This window comes from Pteronotus mesoamericanus, unplaced genomic scaffold (assembly GCF_021234165.1).
Source record: "Pteronotus mesoamericanus isolate MK-2021 breed Mesoamerican mustached bat unplaced genomic scaffold, CSHL_Meso_final contig_702, whole genome shotgun sequence".
Classification (NCBI taxonomy): Eukaryota; Metazoa; Chordata; class Mammalia; order Chiroptera; family Mormoopidae; genus Pteronotus; species Pteronotus mesoamericanus.
Window position 1 is genome coordinate 1,572,057 of NW_026555239.1, and position 23,879 is coordinate 1,595,935.

Here is a 23,879-nt window from a genome sequence, read left to right on the forward strand (position 1 = left end):
AGTAAGTGGAAATAATGTAAGAGTAATAAATAAAAGTTTGTTATAAAGCCAGGTAAAAAAAAGTGTCACGTAGAAAAAACCAATTAGCAGATTAAAGAATAAAAATACGAAATTTTAAAATAGAGCTATTATATTAGGCAGTTAGGTAGAGCTTAAAGAGTAATGGAATTGGCCCTGGCCAGAGTGGCTCAGTTGGTCGGGCATCATCCTGCAAACCAAAAGGTCGTGGGTTTGATTACTGGTGAGGGCACATGCCTAGATTGAGGGTTTGGACCCTGGTCAGGGCCTCTCTGCGAGGCAGCTAATCAGCGTTTCTCATATCAATGTTTCTCTCCTCTTTCTCCCTGCTACCCCCCTCAAAAAATAAAATAAAATAAAAATAAACAAGTAAAATGTTTATAAAGAGTAATGTATTTGTCCTCTGTGACAGAAATGGTAAACAATTCAAGCTAATAATTTAAGAGTAAATAATGGATATAGATATGGAGAAACTTTATTTTTAGTTTATGAAACCAGTACATTTAAAGAGTGAAATATTTGTTATTATGAACTTCAAAAAAGGAATTAACATACATTAAGAGTATGCTTTGTAGCTAATGCAGATTTTAAATTTTATGTGCATCATTAAGGTAGTCAGAGTTTCTGTTTTATCTCATGTTTGTTTTGGTAACTTACGCCTTTCAAGGAATTTGCCTGTTTCATCAGAGTTGCCTAATGTATTGCCGTAAAGATGTTCATAACATTTTATTATTATTATTTTAATGCCTATAGTATTTGTACTGGTGTCCCTTTCTTAATTTCTGATCTTTGTAATTTGCTTTTTTTTAAAGAAATTCTTTATTCTGGCTACAAGTTTTGTCCATTTTATTGATATTTTCAAAGCACCAGCTTTAAATTTCATAATTTTTCTCTGTTTTACTGGTTTATCTTTATTACTTCATATTTCTTGATTCAGATTTAATTGGCTCTTCTTTTTTTATCTTCTTAGGAATGGAAACTTGGATCATTGATTTCAAATCTTCTTGTTTCCTAATGGAAACATTTAATGCTATAAATTCCCCTCTAAGCACTACTTAGCTATATCCCATAACTATATCTTACACATTTTTATATATCATTTTCAAAATATTTTCTAATTTGCTTTGTGATATTTTCACATACCAATTTGTTTTCCTTAGTTTTCAAATATTTCAGGATTTTCCAGATGCCCTTTTGTTACTAATTTCTGGTTTAAAATTCTGTTGTCACAGAACACATATGATTCTAATTCTTTGAAATCTGTTGAAGACTTTTTATGGTCTTCTTTAGTGAATATTCTAAGTGTACTTAAAAAGAATGTTTGTTCTGTTGTCCTTGGGTGTATTGTGCTGTTTGTGTTAATTAAGTCAAGTTAGATACATTGTTTCAAGTCTTATATATCCTTACTGGTTTTCTTTCTTATGTCAGTTTCTTAGAGGAGTGTTGAAATTTTCAACCATAATTTTGAATTTGTCTATTTCCTATTTCAGGTATGTTTATTTTTACTTCATGTATTTTTGAACCTCTATAATTAGGCATATACACATTTAGGATTATGTTTTCTTGATGAATCTAGCCTTTGTAATTATACAATGTCTTGTTTCATCTCTGGTGATATTCCTTGTCCTGAAGTCTACATTGTGTGATATTGACATGTTTGTTCCAACTTTTATTTTTATTTTAATTTTATTGTTTTATTACGGTTGTTCCCACCTCCAGCTTCCATATGATTAATGTTTGCATGATATATGTTTTGTTACTTTAACTTTTAACCTAGTCTGTGTCTCTTTTTGTTTTTAGTGAGTTTCTTTCAGATTGCAGATAGTTGGGTCTTCTGTTTTGTTTTTAAATCCTATCTTACCAACTTTGTTTTTTAATTGAAGTGTTAGTACCATTTACATTTATGTGATTTTCAGTATGGTTGCCTTTAAGTCTGCCATTTTGCTCTTTGTTTTCTGTTTTTTCCATCTGTTTTCTGTTTATTTTTTCCTCTTTCCTGGTTTCTTTTTGATAACTTTCTTACTATTCCATTTACTCAGTTGGCCTATTAGCTATAAATCTTTGTTTTATTTCTATAGTAGTTGCTCTAGGCTTTAAAATACACATCTTTAATACTGTCTGCTTTAAAATAATGTGCCACTTTTTAGTGTAAAAACTTTATAAAGTACACTTTTATTTTCCTCATATCTTCAGGCTATTGTTATGCCTTTTACTCCTACATTTATTATAAATTCCACAATTCATTGTTACTATTTTTGCTTTTAGTGAAATTTAAAAATATGAAAAAGAAAAGACTTCTACATTTACCCACGTATTTGCCACTTCCAGTGCCCTTTATTCCTTTTTTGATATCTGAGTCCCCATCTGTGTCATGTTTCCATAGCCTGAAAAGCTCCAATATTTCTCGTAGAAAAGATGTGCTGGCAATGAATTCTCTCACCTTTTGTTTGTTGAAAAAAGGACATTTGTATAAAAAACTGGGGAAATGAGATTAAAGTTTATAGTTAATGTTTTGTTGCACTGTTAGTTTCCTAGTTTCACAGATTGTACCATGGTTACATAAGGTATTAACATTAGGGAAAGCTGGGTGAAGATAGAAGAAAACTCTGTAATATCTTTGCAACTCTTCTGTGCTAAAAATATCTCAAAATAAAATGTAAAAATAATACAATTGAGTGTTAACAGGATTATACACTCCTTGAAGATAGAGGTTGGGTCTTATCATGCCCTACGTGTGGCCATGATACCAGACATACAGCAGATGCTTATTATATGTTTACTAAATGAATGCACTGTAAAACAATCTATTTTCTCAGTTACTGCCATCCTAGTTATTTTGACTTGGGCTTCAACTCTTAAGGTGATACTAAATTCCCAGTGTGTCATCATCCATTCATACACTGAATTTTTATTGAGTATTTATCAGGTGGTATATACAGGTAATATGCTAAGTTCCACAAGCTCTCAAAGACATGGCACTTGTGAGGTAATGAGGAGAGAACATGTGGACAGATATTTATAACAAAGGGTGACTGTGATAAGTACTATTGTACAAGGGAAGTACAAAAAAAATTTTATGGAGGTAGAAAGAAGACAGAGCACATTCCTTGGGAAATTAAAGAATGCTTATTGAAGGAATGCCTATTTGAATAGGAAGTGAAATTTTGAATTTATGGTGGTAAAATCCTACCATATTTCAGGAAGAAAGGTAAATACCTTTATATTTAAAATGTAGCCTTTGATCAAGATATTTGGAAAGAAGAGAGCCTTTCATTGATTTGAGTCATACAGAGAGAGCCAGTCTTTCCATTTTGCTTGTTTTTGATGGCAGAGAAAAGGAATGGAAAGGAGAGGTGGAAGAAACTGAAAGGAGAGCAACAGCCTTTTCCCAGGGCTCGATTTCATCCTTGATGTGTTTTAGAAGCATGAAGAGTTGTAGACTATAGATTTTTAGATACAAGTCTATACTGTATAGTTTTAGTGGTTATTATAACTCTGAGTGGTAGGATATTTTACAGTGTTCATTTTATTTATAGATGTGTGAAACATTTACTGTACATGGTATATTCATTTACTCATTCCACAGATATTTATTGAGTGGTTTACAAAAGAAGATGATCTCATTCAATTCCCACTGCAGGCTCCCTGTGGGAGAAGAGTCTAGGATTATCATTGTTCTCAGTCTACAAGATGATCAGGTTGCATTTCAGAGAAGTTAAGTAACTAATAGTTTTGCACCACACAGCTGCTATACTATGTGGTAATTTCTAGAACCCATGTCTTCCTCCTCCAAATTAAGTGCTCTTCCCAGCCTGCCTATTAGTCACTTATATTGTTAAACATGTTTTAGAGAGCTAAGTGAAATACTAAAGAGTTTTCGTTCCTGACCTTATTGAACCCAATCAGGAGGTGAGACCAAGGAAATAATTCCTTTCCAACAGGAAGCTAGGGCATTCCTTTCATACCACTGAAACACTAGACTTTCTCCTCCTAGTCTATTAAGAAAGTAACAGTCTGCTAACTGTTATCCTTTTCTTAGAATAACCATGAAAAATTTTCATTTGCCAGACTTCAAGAGATCTTCATTGTTTTTACTTTGTGTTATGGGAATGGAACACGGATAACTAGGAAAAAGAGTAGTTTTTATTACAGAAGTAATAAATAGTTATTATAGACAATTTTATTTTTTTAAAGATTTTATTTGTTTTTAGAGAGAAGGGAAGGGAGGGAGAAAGAGAAGGAGAGAAAGATTGAGGTGAGAGAGAAACGTCTATCTGTTGTCTCTCATATGCACTCAGACTGGGGACTGAACCAGCAACCCAGGCATGTGCCCTGACCAGGAATTAAACTGGTGACCTTTCAGCTTACTGGAAGACACCCACCCGAGCCACCTGGGTCAGGGCTATTGTAGACAATTTTAGAGCATACACATTGCTCTTGACCCCTTTTATCCCATTACACTGAGATAATCAGTCATTGTTAACATTTTGGTGTTGATCATTATTGTATCTTGTATATACAAAGTATGTCCAGAAGGTATCCAGCCATGTACTATGAAAAATAGACATTCATTGAAGAAGATACAAGATTCAAGAAACATTGACATAGGACAGTGACACCTCAGTCCCCTTCAAAGTAGGCACCTTGGGACCTCACACAGTTCTCCCAATGCCATCAGCTGCCCTATTGTATTTTCCTGAATCTCATCAATAGCCTGAAATTTCTTCCCTTTCAAAGTGATTTTAGTTTTGGGAAAAGCCAGGAGTCACAGGGCACCACGTCTGGGCTGTGTCACCTGGGTGACTTGATGTTTTGCCAGAAAATTCTGTACAAGATGTTCATGTATGAGCAGGCACATTGTTGTGATGAAGCTGCCAATCACCAGTTGCCCATAGCGGTGGCCTTCTGAATCATCCGAATAGTTGCCATGGAGGAACGTTCAAGCTTAACTCAAAATTTGATGCAGATTCGTTTCTCTACTCGCTCAGTCATTTTGAATGCAATGGCCACACAGTACACATGCTCACTCAACAGCATCCACCACCCCCATGGACTGGTACAGCGAAGTGGTCATTGCTCACACGTGTGCATTCCAGTCCACTCTCCTTGGCTGCCAAGTTACATCAGTGTCGTGCAAACGGTTCTCATTCTATTAGCAATGGCTGGACTTTTTCTGGACAGACCTTGTATATTATGATATATGTATAATATATAAATTTTATATGTATAAATTTTTCCCACAAAAGTGAGCAGTACAATACACATTGCATCAAGATGCACTTTATCTACTCAATACTTATTGTGGACATTTTTCCATGTTAATAGACTTAATTTTTAATGGCTACAATGTAATATATTTCATTATATGGATATATAATAATTTCCCATTCTGATTCTAGCTTATTTCCCATTTATTATTATTATTGACAGCATTGTAATAAGTATATAGATATGTCTTTGCTTGCATTCATAGTTAATTAGCTAACTATAAGAATTGCTGGGTCACAGGGTATATGTGTGCTTTTTAATGCTCTGTAAATACACTTTGGCAAGCTAAAGGTAAAGTTTTGATGTAGTAAGTGGAAACTTCTCTCACGAAGTGTCCATGCTTCTATCCTACTTGAAGACTTCTGATTAAAGTATTTTTTCAGTTTCTTAATAAAATTACTGATTAATCACTGGTTAATACTACTGAAAATTAGTGTGTATTTTTTAAATGAAGACTCTTATTAGAGAAGTTCTCTCTCTTTTTTTTTTTGTCTTAAAAAAAGATTTTATTTATTTATTTTTGAAGAGAAGGGAAGGGAGGGAGAAAGACAGGGAGAGATACATTAATGTGTGAGAGACATCAGTCGGTTGCCTCTCACATACTCCCATCTGGGGACCTGGCGCACTACCCAGGCATGTGCCCTGACTGGGGATGAAACCAGGGACCTTTCGGTTCACAGGCCAGTGCTCAATCCACTGAGCCACAGCAGCCAGGGGGAAAGGTCTCTTTTAAGCCTCTCCTCATCCTAGAAGCTCTGGTATGCTTCCGGGGGTGGTTTACAGAGCTCCCCAGGTAGGTCTGAGGAGCAGAGAGATGTGGGAATCCCTGCTCTGGACCAGGGCTTCCTGTCTTTTCCAACAGAGTGAACACGATAACCTTCATGTTGGTAAGCCAGCCACATTAGTCTGCTACCAGAACAAAATTTCTTTGAAGTTGTCTGTTTTAATGGGGAAATTCCTGTGGAACTTATATTCTATTTCATAAAATATTATTTTATTTTAAAAAACAATTTATGGTTTTATTTATATTTAATCCCAGATCAAAATGAAGTTTATTTTCATACATAATATGAAGGAAGGGTGTCTAACAATTTTTTTTCAAATGGATAACAAGTTGTCCCCATGGCATTTATTAAATGATTTATCCTTTCTCCACTGACCTGAATGCCACCTTTATTGTATACCAAATTCCAATGTACATATATATAGGTCTGTTTCTAGGTTTTGCTCAGTTATGTATTCCTTTGTGAGGACCATGCTATTTTAATAACTGTGGCTTTGGAGCATTTTTGTTAGACAGTTATGTAATCTTATAATAATAAACAATGACATTGAAGATCGCATCTGTACCCTTGCTGCCAGCTTCACCTCTTGCCACTCACCCAAAATCTGCTCCCTCAAAATCTGGTCATATCCATGCTTTTGTGCAAGTCATTCTCGTTGCCTGCCTTCTTCTTCAAATATGGTTAATTTGTCCTTCAAGATCCAGCAGAGGTTTATCTCTTCTGTGAAGCTTTCCCAGAATCCCCACTAGGCTGGAAAAAAATAAAAAGCCTTTTTCCTTTGTACCTTCAATGCCTTTGTAGTGCTTCAGGCATAACGTCCTCACAGTGTTTCATCTTTTGTCTCATATCCAAAGTTCCTAGCACAGTGTTATTCATTGCACTCAGTTTTTAAAAATAAAACAGAGGAATTCTTCGAAGTATTCTAGGTACACAGTTCTCCTCCAAGTGCCTTTCAAGTGCCTACATAGTTGTTTGCACATATTATTTCCTCAGACTACATCACCTAGCACTTTCCTGCTTAAAATTTCAGACTGCTCAGGGATCACCGCAGGAAGAGCCCTTTTGCCTTTCTCCTCTTCAGAGTTTCTGCTTATTTCCAGCATGCTGTGTGCATGCTTCTGTTGTAATGTTTTCAGTAGTGCTCTGTAGGATAGTACACATCTGTAAGTATCGTGCTATTTACTGGCTTAGCTTTAGCATTAAATAGCCTCAGTTTTATACCTGGTTTTACCACTTTCTAGCGTTGGAACCTGCTACCAGTTATTTAACCTTTATAAGCTTCAGTTTCCTTGGGTGAAAAATGGGGATTATAATAGTTCCTTGTAGGGTTGCTGTAGGACTGTGATAGTGCCTCTGAAATGCTTTGCCCTATATCCAGAACATAGGTAGCCCTAAATAAATACTGCTACTTATTATATCTCTCTCCACTAGACTGTGTATAGGACTTTCTCTTATTTATCTCTGAAACCCAATACTTAGCACAGAGCTTGGCAGAGAGTAGACTGATGAATAAATTACCAACTGTCCTCAAAACTCTTCCCTCCTTGTTTCACTTTTCTTAGTTGTACTGTCAACTTTAGAGTAATCTTTAACTTTCCTTCTCATTGAAAACAAAAAATTTGTTGGGTGTTTATCTTGAGCCAGGTACTCTGCAAGGCCCTGGGTGAAAAAGAGAAAAAGCTGCAGTCTCTTTCCATTGGAACTTCCAGTCTAGCAGGGGAAGTAGTAAAAATACAAAAGAAAAATACTAAAATATGTGGTCTCGTTATACTGCTTGCTCTACTTTTGTTTATGTCTGTAAATTTTCAAAATAAGTTTTTAGATAAATATATAAGTAATTGTAAAATGTGTGCTATGAAGAAAATGCATAAAGGCTATGTTAGAAACTCTCAAGAAGGACCGTCATAGATCACATGGTCTGGGGAGTATATACTTAAGCTGAGACTCGATTGCGAAGGAACCAGTCGGAGGTGAGGGTGTTCCTGATGGAGGGACTAGCAAGTGCCAAGCCACAGGAGAGCAAGTTTTACCATAGTCAAGAAACTGAAAGGTCGATGTGGCTGTATTATAGTGAGGAAGAATGGAGAGAGATGATGTTAGAAAGCAGAAAAGCAGAGTCCATATCATCACTTAAGATCTTGAGTTTAGATTTTATTCCTGTTACATTGTGAAGCTGTTGAAGACCTATAACCAGGGAACAAGATGATCTAATTTACAATTTTTTAAAAGGTGTGTATCAAAGGGAGACAAGGATGGGAGCAGAAATGCCAATTAGGAAGCTATTGCAGTAGTTTAGGCAAGAATGATAATAGCAAAACAAATGGAGAAAGATGAATACATTTGAGATATATTTGGGGGGCAGACTCAGTGGGACTTGCTAATAGATAAGTGGAAGAGGAGAGAGAGAGGAATGGAGATTAATGACTTGAGAGCTATATATTATATTATTTAGTGAAACTTAATGACTCAGGAATGTTTTGGGAGGAAGGTCAAGAGTTAAAATTTGATTATATGAAGTTTGAGATGTCCAAGTGGAAATGTCAAATAAGTTATTGAATGTAATGGAACTAGTTTTAAGGAAAGTTTCTGGCTACATATATAAATTTGAAAGTTTCACTATAAGGGTAATAATTAAAACCGTGGGAATTAATGATGTGATTTAAGAGATGGTAAAGAAGAGGGGGCTTGGCATTAAGTTCTGAATTACTTAACATTTACAGGATAGATCAGGTCAGCAGGATGACAATGAGAAAGAAGGAGTCAGCATCACAGAAAGAAAACCAGGAGATTGACATGCCACAGAGGCCTGTATCCTAGCCAAGGCCCAGAAAAGTGCCCAAGTCTAACCGTTATTTGAATGAAATCAAGAGATTATTTCCAGAAGGAGGGAATGATTAACACAATTTAGTGCTGCTGAGAGGCCCAGTAAGATGAGGGCATAGACTAGTTTTAGATTGACAAGATGGATATTGCTGGTGATAAGACACATAAATCATATTGGAATGGATTCAAACAGAGCATGCATGGAAGGTGAGAAAGTGCAAATAGGATTTTTTTTTCCTTACCATTTTAACAAAGTTTGGCTATGAAGAGAGTAGAAAAATGGAGTAGTACCTAAAAGAGGGTATGGGGTCAAAGAAGAATTTCTGTTTTCAAGAGAGGACATACTAGAGCTTAAACATACGCAGATGGGAATGATCCGGGAAAGAGTGGATGATGTTTGATGGAAGGGAAAAGAGGGATAATTACAAGATTGGAGTTTATGAGTAGGGAAGAAGGACTGGGATCAGGAGTGTAAGGGGAAAAATTGTTCTTCAAAAGGAGGGGGGTCATTTCCATTGAAACAAGAGAACATGGGTGAAGATTCAGAAAGGTTTATATAATTGGTCACAGGAAGATGACAGATTTTTAGGTTTAGGCTTTTTGGTTCTCCATGAGTCAAGGACATTAGCTAAAAGGCACGACAGAGTTGTACAGGAGGGGAAGATGGGTAAGAAGGAGCCTTCTTAGGGGAGGAATTAGAAAGCTAGTTTATAAGTAAAATACAGTATGATTGCCAGTTGAGATTGAGTGCTCATTTAGTGATCTTGAATCTATGCTGAACATAACCTGCCTAGTTGAATGCCTTTTCATCAGTATATTTGATATGGATAAAGCAGTTTCTTGAATTCTGGGATTATAGAGTTTGAAAGAGACCTTGGAAGAGAGTTGAGGGGTTTTGCAGGAGAATGTTTATAATTCTTAACTTTGAAATCTAAGCTAGATAAAGAAAAACAAAGGAGAAGGAAGATGGGGTTAAGGGATTGAAGGTCTCGAGGCAATTGAAAAGTTGTTTTCATGGAGCACTTGAGCAAGTGAACTAGAAGGATCCAACAATGGATTGAGTTTGGGGAAGACGCAGTATGGATTGAGTTTGGTGTGCCAGTGGGAGGGTGTGGTTGAAGCAGAGTGAAGAAGAAGGTCCTTGGAGCTGAGCTTTACAGAGCTGAGAGGCCAGGGTATTTGGCTGGGTCATGCATTTGGATATTGAAGTTTTATTGAGTGTGATATTAATTGTGCTGAAAAGTTTAACACTGAGCCAGATGCACTAAAATATCAGTAATAAGTTTTCTACAAAGAATTAAATTGAGTTCTGGGTTTGAAAGGGGGAAGATAATGTCTTCAGACTGGGTGGCCAGGGAAGGCCTCCTTGAGGAGGTGACATTCATGGTCACATCTGAATGATAAGATGATGAGTGGAGAAAATAACCCAGGTTGAGGGAAAAGCTCTGAACTGAATTTAAACCCCTCATCTTTGAGAAACAGGAGGCCAGTAAAGATGGAGCCTATTGGACCCAGAAAGGGTGAAATGAAATGATGGCGGTACTCAGTGGGAGTCAGATGATGAAGGGTTTTGAACATCAGGGAACTTAAGTTCCATGATGTGCTAGCCAGCCTTCAAGATGGCCCTGGGGATCCTCACCTGCTGGTGCCCATGCCTCTGTGTAACTCTCACATTAAATAGGACTGACCCCTGTGACCGATGGAGTATTGAAGCAGTGATGGAGTGTGATTTCTGGTGCTAGGTCATAAAAGGCATTGCGGCTGCCGTGCTCTCTTCATCCTGAGGGCAGGCAGCCAGCCATATTGTGAGGAGGACACTTGAGTAGCCAGTGGGAAGGTTCACATGGAGAGGGACTGAGGTCACTGGCTAACAACCACCCTATGAGGAAGCCATTGTGGAAGGAGATCCTCCAGCCCTAGACAAGCCTTCCCATGACTGCAGCCACTCACGTGTATTTTATTTGTAAATATTCTGGTGTGTATCTCTAAAAGGTAATGACTTTTTAAAAAACATAATCTTATTATCGCATCTAAAAAATTAATTCTTTAATATCACACCAAAAAATATCAGTATTCACATTTCCCCTGATTTTGTGTAGTTGGTTCATTTGCATCAGGATCCAAATAAAGATCAGTGTACCATTTGGTTGATATATTTGTGTGTGTGTGTGTGTGTGTGTGTGTGTGTGTTTAATCCTCACCTGAGGACACCCTCACTAATTTTAGAGAGAGGGAATGTGATGGAGAGAGAGAGGGAGAGAACCAACGATGCAAGAAACATCGATTGGTTGCCTCCTGCATGTGCCCTGAAAAAATACGGAACACTTCACGAATTTGCATGTCATCCTTGTGCATGAGCCGTGCTATCTTCTCTGTATTGTTCCAGTTTTAGTATATGTGCTGTGGAAGGAGCACTGGTTGATGTGGTGGTGTTTTTTTTTTTAGTCCTTACCCGAGGACATGCTTATTGATTTTAGAGGGAGGGGAAGGGAGGGAAATATACATTGATGTGAGAGAGAAACATCAATTCGTTGCCTCTCATTCACACCCTGACTGGGGGCTGAACCTGCATCCTAGGCATGTGTCCTGATCATTAATCTAATCTGCAACCTTTCAGTTTATGGATGATGCTCTAATAAGTTGAGCTGCTCTCGCCAGGGTGGTTGATATATTTTTTAAATCTCTTTTTATCTCTAGGATCCCCTCTTTCCTTTTTTAAATTATATTTTATTGATTATGCTATAACAGTTGTCAGAATTTTTCCCCTTTGCCCTCCTCCACCCAGCACCCCCATTCCCTCAGGCAGTCCTCACACCATTGTTCATATCCATGGGTTGTGCTTAGGTTCTTTGTCTACTACGTTTCCTGTACTGTACTTTACATCCCCCTGGCTATTCTGTAACTACCTATTTGTAGTTCTTAATATCGTAACCTCTTCATCCATTCCCCAGCACCCCCTCCCATCTGGCAGCCATCAAAACATTCTCCGTATCCGTGATTCTGTCTCTGTTCTTCTTGTTTGCTTAGTTTGTTTTTTAGATTCCATTGTTGATAGATATGTATTTATTGCCATTTTATTGTTCATAGTTTTGATCATCTTTTTCTTAAATAAGTCCCTTTAATATTTCATATAATAATGGTTTGGTGATGATGAACTCCTTTAGTTTTTTTCTTTTCTGGGAAGCTCTTTATCTGCCCTTCAATTTTAAGTGATAGCTTTGCTGGATAGAGCAATCTGGACTGTAGATCCCTGCTTTTCATGACTTTGAATATTTTTTGGCAATTCCTTCCAGCCTGCAAAGTATCTTTTGAGAAATCAGCTGACAGTCTTATGGAAATTCCCTTGTAGGTAACCAACTGCTTTTCTCTTGCTGCTTTTAAGAGCTTCTCTTTATTTTTAACCTTTGGCATTTTAATTATGATGTGTCTTGGAGTGGGCCTTTTTGCCTCCATTTTGTTTGGGACTCTCTGTGCTTCCTGGACTTGCATGTCTATTTCCTAAGTTTTCTTTCATTATTTCTTCAAATAGATTTGCATTCACTTGCTCTTCTCTTCTCCCACTGGCACCCCTAGGATGCGAATGTTGGAATGCTTGAAGTCATCCCAGTGGCTGCTTATGCTGTCCTCCTTTTTTTTTTGGATTCTTTTTCCTTCTTATTCTAATTGGTTGTTTTTTGTTTCTTTCTGTTTCAAATCATTGATTTGATTCTTGGCTTCAAGCACTTTATTGTTGTTTCCTTGTAAATTGTTCTTTATTCCAATTGGTGTATCCTTCATTTCTGACTGGATTCTTTTTATGCCATTGAGGTCCTCACTAAGTTCCTTGAGCATCCTTATGAGCAGCATTTTGAACTCTGCATCTGATAAATTGCTTGTCTTCAATTTTTTAAGTTCTTTTTTCTGGACTTCTGATCTGTTCTTTTATTTGGGCCATATTTCTTTGTCTCATTTTGGCAGCCTTCTTGTGTCTCTTTCTATATATTAGGTAGAGCTGCCACGACACCCTGTCTTAGTAGCGTGGGAGGGGGAATCTAGAGATAAAAAAACCTAAGAAATATATCAACCAAATGCTGTAATAATAATCTTTAAACACCACCTAATTTTTATGTAGCCAGAAATATGAAAAGCTATTAGCCCTTCTCTTCACTAGACATAATGAATAAAGTATAGCAGATAGAGGACACAAAATTTAAAAGAGAAGTTAAAACTTTATTTATTTTTTTCTATTTAAAGCCTTAATTTTCCCATTTCTCTGCAAACAAATGAACAAAAACACTCCATATTTCTATATTAAGAAAAAGAATAGCCCTGGCCAGATGCTCATTTAGTTGCGCACCAAAAGACTGCAGGTTCTATTTTCAGTCAGGGCACATACCTAGGTTTCGGGTTTGATCCCTGGTTGGGGCACGTACGGGAGGCAACTGATCAATGTTTTTCTCTCACCTCTCTCTTTCTCTCAGTTTCTCTCACTTCCCCATCTCTCTCCCACCCTCCCTCTCTTCACCCCTTCCTCTCTAAAATAAAAAAAAAAAAAGGATGTATCTTTGGGTGAGAATTATTTTTAAAAGTTATTTATAAAATAAAAAGAATAGTATTTCTATTCATATGAACTCAAAGTGAAAGCGACCTTTTCTAAACTCTACGTAGTTTTTGATAAGCATCTATTTACCAGACTCTATAACACAACCGAGCACCCAAAATTCACATAGAGCCAAACACCCAAAATTCAAATATAGCCTTTCCCACTGAAGGAACCAAAATGCCTCAAAAAAAATGGCTGATTCAGGACTGGGACAGAAAATGTACAAGATGACACTAGACATCTTGTCATGTCAAAAAGCAAGGATGCTATAAAAAGTCTTTAGAAGAGGCCTGATGAAGAGGCTCCTCCCACTAGTTAAGACTGAGACAACATGAAGCATCAATAAAAATAATCATTGCAATGGGTCATATCTATAAAATATGTTAATAATCCACGAGTTTGTAATGATACTAAAAAAGAACTAATTAGTCTCCTATGAATGGTGCTAGGAAACCAACTTATGTTTGAAAACTGGAAAGGGAAAGAATCAAGCATTTAACCCACTTTTCTGAATGAAGTGTGCCCAAGATAAACCACATAGTTGATATGAGGAAGTTTCTCTAGCTAATTAATGAAGACAAATGACAGAATTAGGATATCATCATTTTGTAACATACAATAACCTAGGCATTAATCTTCAATACCTGTTAACATCATAGTAAGATGAGACAGCGGCTTATTATGTGCCTCCAAATGGAAGTAAATATCACCTCCTGTGAAGTATTTTTCCAAACAAAAGGAATTGAACTATATCAAGCTTTTAGATAAAACTACCAGTTTACATGAAATACAAGACAGAGGAACATGTTAAACACACTTTGGGGACCCAATTAGCAAAATCCAGAAGGTGAGATCCTGTAGGACAGATAACCAAGTTTATTTTTACAATAAATTGAGGGGAAGAAAAGAGGGGATCTGAGGACTTCCGGTCCAGTTGGCAGCATAGGTAAACATGGCTCACTTCCTCACACAGCCACATCAAAATTACAACTAAGTTATAGACCAGCCATCACACAGAACCATCAGAAGTTGAGAGCTGATTGAAAGTCTGACAACTACGGAATTAAAGAAACCACATCCATGCAGACTGTAAGAGGGACAGAGATATGGAATGGGCTTGTCTCACATCCACTCCTGGTGGGTAAAAACACAGGAGGATCAAGGAGTCCCAGCCCAACAGCAGACCTCCAAGCCCAGGATTCCAGTACCAGGAAAACAAGTTTGCATAACTCCTGGCCACAAAAACCAGTGGGGATTGGGTTAGTAAAAGAAACTTCTGGAGTCCCAAGCAGTTCTTAAAGAACCCACACACACACTGACTCAGACTGGCTCCCTCTGGGGTAGCAGCTTGAAAGGCACTGATGGCATACAGGGAGGAACTGAAGTGTCTGGCATCAAGGCAAGGGCTAGGGAACAGCTTTCTCCCAGAGAGAAAGGTGAGCAGAGGCCATTGTCCCTTTACAGAACCCTCCCCCAACAGAGCCACAAGCTAGCAGGTATGTGCCGTATCTGAAACTTCATCAACCTGGCTAATACTGTTTGCCCCACCCTGGAGATCCCCACAGACTCGGTCTCACCCAAGCTGCTTTCAAACAAGCAACAGCCTCAGTGAGCCCATGGCCAGCCACCATCCCCCCACTCCGCACCCAATACCTCTTGCTAAGTGGTCCCAGGCAAGGCAGTAGCAGCAGCCAGCCTAGATTCACAGCCTGGCTTCACCTGGACATCTCCAAGCCCAGCACAAGTAGCAGCCATCTCAAATTGCTTTATAGCTCAGGCTGGTGGCCCTGGGCAGAACACAGGTAGGGACTGACCTTGGCTGGCACCACCCGGGAAACCCCAGGGCCCATGTACCCAGTGGACAGCTACAGACCATGTCAGAGCACCTCCACCCTGCCCCCCTCACAAGTTTTGGCAGTTGTGAATAAAGCTGCTATAAAGATCATTGTGCAGATTTTTGTGTGGATAAGTTTCCAATTCCTTTGGGTAAATATCCGGGAATGCAATTAGCTGGATTATAAGACTATGTTTAGTTTTATAAGAAACCACCAAGCCATCTTCTAAAGTGGCTCTGCCATCTTGCATTCCTACCAGACAAGAAGGAGCATTCATATTGCTCCACATCCTTACTGGCATTTCAGCATTTAGTGTGTTTAGTGTTTTAGTTTTTAGCTAATATAATAGATGTGTAGTAGTATCTCATTGTTTAATTTGTGATTCTCTAATGGCATAAAATGTTGAACATCTTTTCATATGCTTATTTGCCATCTTTGTGTCTTTTTTGGTGAGGTGCCTTATTCAGGTCTTTTGTCCATTCTTTTATTGGGTTGTTCATTTTCTTATTGTTGAGTTTTAAGAGTTCTTTGTATATTGTGGATAACAGTTCTATATTATATAGGTCTTTTTCAAATATTTCTTTTCTGTGGTTTGTCTTCTCAGTCTCTTGATTAACTTGATTTTTAATTGGAAGTTTCATTATAAACTCTTAGTATATTTTACCTTACAAAAAAACAACTACCTGCTAACTCATTCCACTGAAAAGACCTAGATACAATGTCTGACCTAGTTGCAGTATGTAATCCTAGTTTCCAAATTATGGCCTTGAGATACCAATTCTCACTAAAAGCAAGCATGATTCCTTGGCTAGTTGATACAGGCCTGCCTCAGGAATTATACAGATAACCCTTACATTTCTTTTTATAGCATATAGCAAGGAAGTCATCAAAGATTATGACAAGGGTCACAGCGAAAGGGTTCGGAGCACAAAAAAAGAGACTTCTTTGGCCAGTAATGAAACGATTTGAATAACAATAAAAACATTAATTTATGAATTAATGGGTTCATAATGATACTTAAAAAAATAAAAGCTTATTGGTTAACATTTGCTAGTGCTACATTAATCCTATCTCTTTCTTTTCCTATACAAATTAACCTGGCTTCTAAATTGAAGTACTAATTTATAAAATTACAGAGGACAGGGAAACATAATAGATACCACCATGGCAGGGAGATCCAGTAAGAAAAATCCAGACTATGGAAAACCCTACAGGACAAACAGCCTGGTTTCTTAACAAATAAGTTGTAAAGGAAAAACACATCAAAGCAAACAAACAACTTTATATGATATTTATTAGACAGTTGGAAAGTCAGATACTCACTGGTTGCTTGGGATTATTATTAATATTTTTAATTGATTGACTTGAGAGAGGGAAACATCAATTTGTTGTTCTACTTGTTAATACATTCTTTTTTTAAATCCTCACCTGAGGATGTGTTTATTGATTTTAGAGAGAGAAAAAAGAGAGAGACAGACAAACATCTATGTGAGAGGAACATCAGTCAGTTACCTCTCATATGTACCCTTTCTGGAGATATGTACCTGCCTGCGATCTAGGAATGTGCCCTGACCTTTTGATTCATGGGATGATGTTTCAGCCGACTGAGCCATGCTGGCTAGGGCTGGTATTTCTATTTTTATGTGTATTGTGTGTAAAAGTGGCATTGTGAATGCGTAAAAGTTTTATTATATTAGAGATAAATACATATGTGTTTATCAGTGAAATGGATTCACTTTAAAATTAATGCAGAGACAGGGAGACTGATGTGAGTTAGATAGAGATGGAACAGTGTGGGCCACGAGTTAACAGTTATTCAAGGTAGTGATGAACAAATGAAGGTTCATTATATTATTGTGTCTACTTTTGTGTTTAAATTTTTCAATAATAAGCCGTCGCTGGTGTGGCTCAGTGGATTGAGTGCCAGACTGCGAAGAAAAGGGTCGCTGGTTCGATTCCCGGTCAGGGCACATGCCTGGGTTGCAGGCCAGGTCCCCATCAAGGGGTGCGTGAGAGGCAACCACACATTGATGTTTCTCTCCCTCTCTTTCTCCTTCCCTTCCCCTGTCCCCTGTCTCTAGAAATAATTAAATTAAAATTTTTTTCCATAATAAAAAAATTGTAAATCTCACCTGAGAATTCATAACCATAAATTTACCTGTGTGTGGATGTGAAACTTAGAAGCATACTATCTGTGTAGCATGAAAAACTCAGGCTAATTTACTTTAAATTTTTCTTGAGTTAGTGCCTTCAGGAACCTGTGAGACCAACACAAATATTCTCAGGATTTAAAAAAATACCCTATTTAGGTCTCAAAAAAGTCCCACAAATAAAATTCCACAAAGCAGAAACCCATAATGAAAAAAATCACAAAACACTTAGGAAACAAATAACAGTGGGGAAGTGAGTCATCAGAAACAACCAAAATCATCCAATTTGAAAAGACTGCATACAACATTGTAATGACTGGAAACTGAACATAAAACAAAAATAACACATTTAAAGAGATAAAAGCAGAAATTAGAAGTGTAACTAGGTAACTGAGACCATCAGAATTAACCAGGTTGAGCCCTGGCCAGGTAGTTCAGTTGGTTAGAGCGTCATCTTAATATGTCAAGGTTGGGAGTTTGAACCCTGGTCAGAACACATGCAAGAATCAACCAATGGGTGCGTAAATAAGTGAAACAACACACCTCTCTCTCGCCCCACCCCCACCCTCTTTCCCTCTCTTCCTTCCCCTCTCTCTCTAAAATCAATTAAAAAAGAAAAGAATTAACCAGTTTGAAAGTTCTATATGTCAAGGTTGAGTTTTTCAGCTATCGTTTGTCACTGGAGAGCTATTTGGTTTACAGTTAAAAAAATAATAACGATATATTTGAAAAAGAACCATTTCAGAAATAAAGAGCATGATTATTGAACTTAGTAGTTAATTGACAAATTAAACAGCAGATTAGGCACAGAGAGAGAATTAGTGAACTAGAAGATAGAGCTAAAGAAATTGTCTACATGAAACCCTGGGAGACAAATAGAAAATATAAAAGAAAAATAAAGGTGCATGGAAGATACAGTAAAGTCAAAAATCTAATCAGAGTTCTAGAAGGAGATAATAGAAGAATTGGGGGCAAGGCAGTATTTGAAGGGATAATGACAGATTTTCTGAAATTGATGAAAAACCTGAATCCTCTGAATTAGGAAGTTCAAGCAGGATAAAGAAAGAGAAAGTTCCCCTGGATACACTGGCAAATATAATATCTTAATAGTGGCGAGAAAGAGAAAGCAGACTACTTTCTCATTAGCAACAATGGAAACCACAAGACAGAACACTGTTGTCAAAGTGGCAAGAGAAAAATAACTGTCTTTTAAGAATGATGACAAAATCAAAACATTTTGAAATAAAGTCCATTTTTATGTTGAATGGAGGAAAATAGTAGAGTGTTTTTGAGCTTTCATTTATTATGCAATAATTAGGAGCTTAAGGTTTGGAGTCTGAGTTCTATTTCCAGTGACCATGTTATTTAACTGTCTGCCTCAATTAACTTCTGTATGAAATGGGATTACAGTAGTACCTATTTCATGGGGTGTCTCAATAAATACATGTGCTATTACATGTAAAGTATTGTGACTGGCATGTAGTAGACATTCAGTGAATGTTAGGGGTTACTGTTACCATATTTTTAAATACAAGATGCCATGAACTTGAAGACATACCAAAAGAATGCTGCCAATTAATTGTAAGATCTAAGATGACATTAATCACAAAATCTGTATTTTAGATGTGTTGACATGTAAAGAAAAAGTGCATTTCAGAATTGATGAAATATAGTATTTTGATAGCAAATACTCATCAAGCTCAGGAGAAACTATATGAAATATGTGAAAATAATAACAAAAACAAACAGTTTGAGTGAGAACTTGATGAAACAGTTAAATATGCATTACCCCGTAGCTGGAGACTTTGTGGTTAATATATTGAAGGTTCAGACAGCTGTTTTACTTTTATTTCTTCAGAAAAAGTGAATGTGAACTGCAACTGAACTGCCCTTGAGAGGGATTAAAATTTCCCAGTGGCGGTTACTTAAACTAAAAGTGTTCTTTAACATCAAATTGGTAGGCACTGGCTGTGGAAAGGACAGATGTTGAGTGTACAACATATTTGATAAAGCAGGAGTTTAATATGCAGCTAGAATAGTAGCATTCTTCTGCAGGTGTTTGTTTTTGGTTTTTTTTTTGAAATGTTTTCAGTTTTCTTTCCACTCTGGGTTTTGATTAACACTTTCATGAAGTTGAGAGCAGATTATTGCTAATTTCTTGTGAACTTGAAGTCGATCTGTTTTAGTGGGTCTCATTGCTGATGATACTGCAATATGTGTCAATGCATATAAGCATCAGAACTCTTTCCAAACATTTTGATTTGGTTAGGTCATCTCAAATCATGAAGTTGCTAGCTAGAATGCTGCATAATAATAATTATCAAGTCTAGAAATCTTCATAATTATGTTTCCACAAAGAAAAAGACTATACTAACTCAGCTATTAGGATAAAATTTTTGTTCTTTGGATTATTACAGTAGCCTCACCATTCTTCCTCCTACCACTATAAACTTTTATCAATTGGAAATAAAACAACATATAATGGAAAATCCAACTTTGCTTTAACCAAATACAGGTTAATTTTCTCTTACACAACATAAAATTGCGAAGTAATCCAGAGCTCTGCAGTCGCTCCAATGTGGTGTTAATTTCTCAGATTCCTTCTAGCTGTCCTTAGATGTGTCTCTTGATAGTGGTAAGGTCACTTCCCTGCATCCCCCAAAATCCCCATCCTCAGGAGGAAGTGGGAAAGGTGAGGTACAAAACGTGTGCCTCATCTAATGATGTGCATGTCATTGACCAGAGCCGTGATACATGGCCACATCTACTTGTATTCTTAAGACAGGCTGGGAAATCTACCTGCGTATAGGGTTACCCCAACCAAATCTTGATTGCAGTACAAGTGTAGGCAACTACCAGCTTTTGCTGTGTGCCCCTTTATTGAGTGATGTATATTTTCTTAAAGTACATGATTCATTAATTTAGCAAACATTTACTGGGGACCTGCTCTGTGCCAAGCACTGTGAATACAGGTGTGAGTACGGTGCCCCATTCCTGCCATAGTTGACAGGGAAGATGGACATCCAAACAAAAAAATGACAAGTACTATAACCTATAGCCTTCACACTCAAGGCAGATGTGATTGAAAATTACGGTAGTCCACCCATGTCATCACCAGATAACTGAGGCAATGACTGTAATCCCTCAGCCTTTCTGACTCCTCTGGACCCCTCTCATCCCCAAACCCAAGTATTGTATTTGATTGTCTTAGAAACATATAGACATGTGACTACCATACACTATCTGCCATATTGAATGCATAGGTGTCCATAATAAATAGGGCACTTAGTGCCCTGATCATGGCCAAAATTTTATGAGACTTTGGATTCTAGATCTTAGACACAGGGTACTGGTGAAATGATCAGTTCTTTCTCAGGAGGTCTGTGAGGACAGTTATCAGCCAAAAGGAGTGGGTTAGAATAAAGCTCGGATACTGCCAACTGAAGTCTGAGACACTCTTGCTGTTGTGCATGATCAGAGAAGAGTTTCTGTTAATCAAGCAAAGCGTTGTATTTTTTGGAAGCATTCAGATTTCCTGCAGAGACATGATGTTTTCATTAATTAAATGAACCCAGGTCAAACTTGCACTGGCATTTAGGTGGTGTGATATTGCGGTACCTTGGCAACTTGTGTGAGTTTGGGCTTGCAAGGTGAATAGTGCAACTTGATCAGGATGTGGTCTGAATACTTGATGGCCCCCGTTACACCCCAGTCAAAACTGGCTCCACCTGTCATGTCTTCTCAGAAATGTTCTCTTAATCTCCCCCTGCCCCTGAACAATTGTAATTTTTTTATTCATAGGTTACATAGGATGCTGGGTATATGACAACAAATGGCTATGAAAAAACAAGAAAAATAAAACATTTAAAAATATTTATTAGCCAAAAAAAAAAAAAAGTTAGATTTTGAGTTTCAGTGATGGAATTGTATTGGTCAGCCTGTACATTGGCATTTGAACTTATTTTCCCACAAAGCAGTTGAAGGAATCTATTGATTTATTTGAGCAGCTCTATTAACATTATTGTGAAAAGAACAAGTTAGAATGTCATTCCAGTGTGCTCCATCATGATAAAACTTTTGGTAATGGCAGGAAAGATTATCAGGACGGACCAGTAGGGACTGGGCTTTAGAAGGGATATAATGAAGGAGGGGGAGCAGTTATCGCTTCCTAATCTGCTCCATCAGACAACCTGGTGATGGCTGGGGTGTCAGGCAGCGTCGCCGGACCATTTTTAGCTCCAGCTGAGGAGTTTGGACTATGTTCTGTATAGGCTAGGAAGCTTTAGAATTTTTGAACTTAGAATTTAGAAATTAATTAAAATTTAGAATTTTTTTCCCAGTAAAAAAAATAATTTATTTTACATTCCATCATGGGCCACAGGAGAAGCCAAATATTTAGCATGCATACATAGACATTTCTTTTTACATATAAATACAATGTACAAAAATACAGTACAGTTTTGAGATTTCCAGTAGTTTGCATGTTCATGACATCGTTGTTCCCCCCCTAAGACACATAAGCACGAAGGAGTCACATAACTAAATTTATTTTTTATTGTAAGAGTAATTCATATTCTTTGTAAAGAAGTTGAAGTTTATGAGATAGAAAATGGAAAATTCTCACATCCCACTCCTTAGAAGTACCTGTTTTTAAAGTTTGCTGTGTATCTTGCCAGATTTTTTCCCCAAACTTTTATTCTAGCATGTAATATACATACTGTATTATCCATTTCATACATTATATAGGGTTGGGCAAAAGTAGGTTTATAGTTGAAAATATGTGAAGCACGGAGTTTATTCTCTTATTATTAATTATTGTATTGTTTTCCATACAAACAACTGTAAGCCCACTTTTGCCCTACTCTGTGTATATGTTATATGTATATAAACCAACAAGGAATTAAATTATACATAATGTTTTGTGACAGATCTTTTAATCTGTTATATTTCATGTTACTTTTGCCTTCTTTTTTACTGTCTGCATAATATTCTATTTATATTACCAGGCTCTGAGTGATCAACATTAAAGTTGTTCAGGATTACAAATACTACAGCAGCAGTAGCAATGAATATCTTTATACAAATACATTGTGAGTATTTTTGTAGAATTCTTCCTTAGAAGTAGAATTGCTGTCTGAAAGAAATGCCTATTTTAAATTTTGGTAGATGTTGTCATATTATGCTGTAAAAAGGCAGTTTATATCCCCATCAGTATTTGACAGTGCCACTTTCTCCACACTCAAGCATTATCTGTCTTAATCTTTGCCAATTTGCTAGGTAAAAACCAGTTTTTTTAAGTATTAGATTTATGTCTTTATAAGCTTTTTATTTTTTCCTTTTGTGAATTCTGTATTCTTTGTCCAGTTACCTGTTAGGTTTGTTCATCTTTTTCTTAACGGTATGAGAGAACCCTTTACCTGTTATGTATTACAAATATTATTCTAGCATATCTTTACTTTATGATTTTTTTTTTTGGCCATAGAAGAGTCTTAAAGTTTTAATTAGTAAAATTTATTAGTAATTCTTTAGACCTTGTAGGTGAAATTATCATGCTTTTAGGAAGACCTTTCCCACTGAAGATTATAAAAATATTTTTATGATGATCCTGTCTACTACTTTTATGTTTACTTATTAAAGTATTTGATTTACTTGAAATTTTATTTTGTGGTATTGAGTCATAAAAGGTAAGGAATATAGCTTCCACTCTCCACTCCACAATGACTAGTCAGTTACTCTAAAATCATTTACTGAATAACTCATCTTCTCTCCATCAATATGAAGGGCTCTTTTAAGCACCATTTCCCATATATGGCACATGTTTTTTTTTTTCCTCCTTGACTGCTTGGAGCCCCAGAGGTGGAATCAACAAGATTAGTATCTTGAGGAGAACTGGTGGGAATGGAGATTGAATGTTAGCAATGTGGAGGGGTCATGATGTCAGAAAGGAATAACACTTGGAAGAGCAGGTTTGGGGAAGAGTTCTTTTTGGATAGGTGGAGTTGGAGATTGGAGGGACATTGTGGTAGAAGTTTCTAGCAGATCTCCAAGATCTCTGCTCCTCTTGACCCATTTCTTCCTCTTCTGCTTCTCTCTAAACCACCAGTCCTCAAACTTTGGCCTACACCAGACTCCCCTGTTGGGCTTCTTAAAAACAGATTGCTGGCCCTACCCCTGGAGTTTCTGATTCAGCAGGTCTGGCTAAAGCCTGGTCATTTATATTTATATTAGATTCCTAGGTAATGCTGATACTGCTGGTCTGGGGACTGCGCTTTGGGAACCACCCAGCCAAGTCCTCTTCACTTACCTCTTAGATTATTCTAATATTTTATGTAGTTTGAGTTCTATTTCCAGTTTCCTGGCCCTTTGACACCTCTTGACACAAATTAGGATTATATTGGTGAGAGCAGCAGTTGAGAGG

The 23,879-nt window shown here is 37.1% G+C and overlaps 1 protein-coding gene and 1 non-coding gene across 4 annotated transcripts in view; one reads left to right on the plus strand and one right to left on the minus strand.

Annotated features, from left to right (window-relative positions):
• TNRC6B (trinucleotide repeat containing adaptor 6B) overlaps positions 1-23,879 on the plus strand; it is a 234,991-nt gene that overhangs the window by 16,241 nt on the left and 194,871 nt on the right. The gene's annotated exons all lie outside the window — the stretch shown is intronic.
• On the minus strand, positions 11,205-11,309 carry LOC129077987 (U6 spliceosomal RNA). Its single transcript, XR_008529920.1, has one exon. It is a non-coding gene; the product is annotated as a U6 spliceosomal RNA (small nuclear RNA).